This window comes from Vipera berus, assembly GCF_964194415.1.
Source record: "Vipera berus genome assembly, chromosome: 1".
Classification (NCBI taxonomy): domain Eukaryota; kingdom Metazoa; phylum Chordata; class Lepidosauria; order Squamata; family Viperidae; genus Vipera; species Vipera berus.
Window position 1 is genome coordinate 17,975,691 of NC_138202.1, and position 4,058 is coordinate 17,979,748.

Genomic DNA, 4,058 nt, shown 5'->3' on the forward strand with positions numbered 1-4,058 from the left:
GGGGGAGGGGAAAGGTGGAGGTCACATGACTAAAAGCAGCTTTGCATCTCAAATTCTGCCCCTTTGCACAGATATTGTGACCTCTCACTTACATACAAAAGGAATGGGAGTTGTTTTATCATGGCATGATGCTGCTTCTATAATCTATATAATTGTTTTTCAACCTTGGCAGTTTTAAGATGTGTGGACTTCAACTCCCAGAATTGCAGGCTGGGGAATTCTGGGAATTGAAGTCCACATATTAGATGATTGCAGTTGTGTTCCAAAAGCAGAGTAGGTTCTGCTTTACACTTGTGCATTTATGTACATTTTTACAGCTTATTATTAAAATAAATTATTTAAGGGAAAGTGAGTTGTAGGATGTAAGGTAGCTCTGTAGGTTGAAATGCAGGGCCTCCAGTCTAGAAGAGATATGTACAGATTGGCCACATTCATCAAACATAGCTCCTCCCATGCCTATCAAGACTGGCTTAACATTAGGGATAGATTCAGGAACAAATTGGAAAGCATATCAAGATTTGGACAGGATATTTCAGAGCTTTTACATGTAATTCTCAATATATTTTTTTATTTTATATTCTCTTTTATATTGTATTTTATGCTGCCCTGTAAACCGCCCTGAGTCCTTCGGGAATAGGGCGGTATAGAAATCTAATTAAATAAATAAATATGACCACAATTGGGACCAGAATTTCCATTGCTAAACAAGGCAGTTGTTTTTAGTGTACAGGGTGAATTTAATGCTTTTCAACTGGTTTTAACTTTTGTATGTTTTGATTTTTAATTCCCTGTAAACCGCCCTGAGTCCTCAGGGAAAGGGCGGTATACAAATGCAACTAAATAAATAAATAAATAAATAAATAAATGACTTGCACCCAATCTTACAAACTTTTTCCCATAGTTATTAAGTAAATCACTGCAGTTGTTTAGTGAAGCGCATAGTTGTTAAACAAATGCAGCTTCCCCCATTGACTTTGCTTATCAGAAGTTGTCTGGAAAGATTGCAGTTGGTGATCACATGACACCAGGACACTAAAGCATCATAAACACGTGCAGGTTGCCAAACACTTGAATTTTGATCATATCAACCATGGGGATGCTGCAACAGCTGTAAGTGTCAGGATCAATTATAAGTCACTTTTTCAGTGCCATAACTTTGAATGGTCACTAAATGAATGGTTGCAAATTGAGGACTACCTGTATTGGGTAAGCCAGTTTTACATCTCCTATCATACATAACTGAATTTTAACATAAATTTGATGAAACCAGTATTTCCACCCTGAAATTGGGAATTGATTATTCATGAAGAAACAATTTTATTGTATAGAGTGATAAGAGCTTGTGTATTGTGAGCAACTCTACATAATACATGTAGTCCTTGACTTACACGCATACATGCAACCAGCATGTATTTACGAAGGTTGCAGGGTCCATGGATCATGTGATCCCACATTCGCAACCTTCCCACTTGACTTCCAACAAGCAAAGTCAGTGGGGGAAACTGGATTCACTTCACGACTGCAGGATTCACTTAACAAGTGAACTGATTTGCTTAAATACCAGAGCAAAAAAGGTCAGAAAATCAAGCACAATTCACTTAACAAATGCCTTGTTTAGCAATGGAAATTCTGGTGCCCATTGTGGTGGTAAGTTGAGGACTAATACAGCTTTACAATTTAGCAAAGATTTGAGATAGAAATTCTAGAGATCTTTGTTCCTTTGTAAACAGAATAGGGAATATACGCTTATTTTGTAATATTTGGTTTATTTACAAATACATAGGCATTTTAAACCCATTTTGTGTTCGGCAACATTTTCATTCGTAAACTGCTCTTGAACTCCATCATTTTCCTTAATTAGAAGATGGCACTCATTGGGGGGAAAAACCCAGTGGTTATGAAATAATTTTGTTACACATATAATCCTGATGAGTCTTCAAACATTCAGCTACCTGCCTTAAGAAAGAAATGATCAGAGCTAATCATGAATATCCAACATGGATGGAGTTAGGCCAGGGCTTTTCAACCTTTTCACCCATTGCACCACTTTTAGGATATGGCAACATCCGAATACCACCAGTTGCCTAGCAAGGTGATAAAAACTTGATGACCAAAAAAAAATAATGGAAAAAAGTCATGAAGTACAGGTAGTCCTCGACTTACAACAGTTGCTTAGTGACTGTTCAAAGTTACAATGGCACTGAAAAAAGTGCCTCCCAAGCCACAGCCAAGCAAGACACCTGCCTGCCCACCCAGCGGCGCTCTTCCTCCTGTCTGAAGTTTTCATTCTTGTGAGCATTTCTGTTGAGGATTGGCAGCAGGGGTGGGGTGGGGGGTGTTTGGTTTTTATTTCCCCCCCTCTGTCTGCTGGGTGGTTGCAGCAGGTTTTGGTCACTTCACATGACCCTGGGACACTGTGACTGTCATAAATATGAATCAGTTGCCAAGCATCTGAATGTAAATCACAAGACCCTGGAGATGCTGCAACATCCCAGCTGATCGGTGCTTCTTCTGGGCTCAGCAGAAGCACTGGGATCAGTGCCGAACTCCAGCTTGATCCTGGCGCTGATCCTGGCGCTTCCGCTGAGCCCTGACAGCCCCGCCTGGTTCAGCTCATTCCCCTCCCCCACTACCACTTTTCTAGGATGGTCGCATATCACCTGCCAGATGCCAATGTACCACAGGTGGTACCCATACCACTGGTTGAAAAGCCCTGAGTTAGGCAGTCTGGGATACATAGAACCAATTAGCCCTAATCTTTTCTGCAGCGCCTAGGATGGCCTCCTACGGTACCATTGCTGAAAACCAGTAGTCCTGTTTCCTGCTGTCTTGAGGTAAGGAGCCCAATAAAAAGAAACAAAAGGGAAAAAAACTGCAAAAGAGAAAGTCAAAAGATATATAAATGACTTCCAACTTTCAACAGATAATTACAATCTTATTGTCCCTCCTCCATTTTAGATATTGCACAAGTCCTTTTAATTCAAATCTTTCTTAATCTTGAAATCCATAAATCATCATGTCATGTATTTCTTTTTTCAGCAAAAAGCCCGTATTAGGTTTCCAGTCTTTCATAAAAGTTTTTGTTGTGTTTTTTTTTCTTTGACCAAACAGGTCATTTCTGCCATTCCTGATAATTCTGACATTTTCACAATCTACTCCTCCATTGTGGGGATACCCTTATTCTTCTAGTAAACTCATACAATACTTTCAAATCCCAGCAGGAAAAGAAATAAACTATCACTTTGCATTATGTAAGCTCCACCAAATGTTAAGTGCAGCCTTCAACCCTTAAAAGGTTGCTGTCTCCTACATTAGGTAATCGTTCTTTTCTAGAATTCAGGGTTCAGTTGTCAAGTTTCCGACCTATGGGTTTTTCAAGTGACTCTGAGGCATTGTTTACCTTAAAAGTCCTTTATTAGCCTAATACATCGGCAAATGCTTGCTCAAAGGAAGCTGGAATCTGAAATCTCCGCCCCCTTGCACAATATATTAAATACAATTCTCCACCTTTCTATTTTTGTCATTAATCACATTCTCCAATTAATTTAAAGAATTAGTTTCTCTTCCATTAGACAACCCGCCAAGTTCTTATCTTCTTTAATTTCAGATGGCCTTGAGGTACAATCCTCCTCCTCCCAGCCTTAACCCTATCTCTTAAAGCAATATACAAGTTTAAGATATGAAATAGCTGCTGCTTCATCTCTTGTCAAGCAAGAACATTCGATGTTAGCAGTGTTGACATCAGTGATAATAAGGAAATAAGAAGAGCCAGTACGGACTAGTGGTTAAGGTGCTGGCCTAGGAACCAGGAGACCGTGAGTTCTAGTCCCTCCCTAGGCCTGAAAAACCTTGGTGACTTTGAGCCAGTCACTCTCTCTCAGCCCACCCCACCCCATAGGGTGGTTGTTGTGGGGAAAATAGGAGCTATTTATAAACAATAGTAAAGGCAGAATAATAAATACTCTAAGGAAGTTAGGAAACAACTGAGTGAAGTTCACTTGTAGATGAATGACAAGGTAAGATATTCAAGTCACTCTTTGTCACTCTTTGTCGGTACT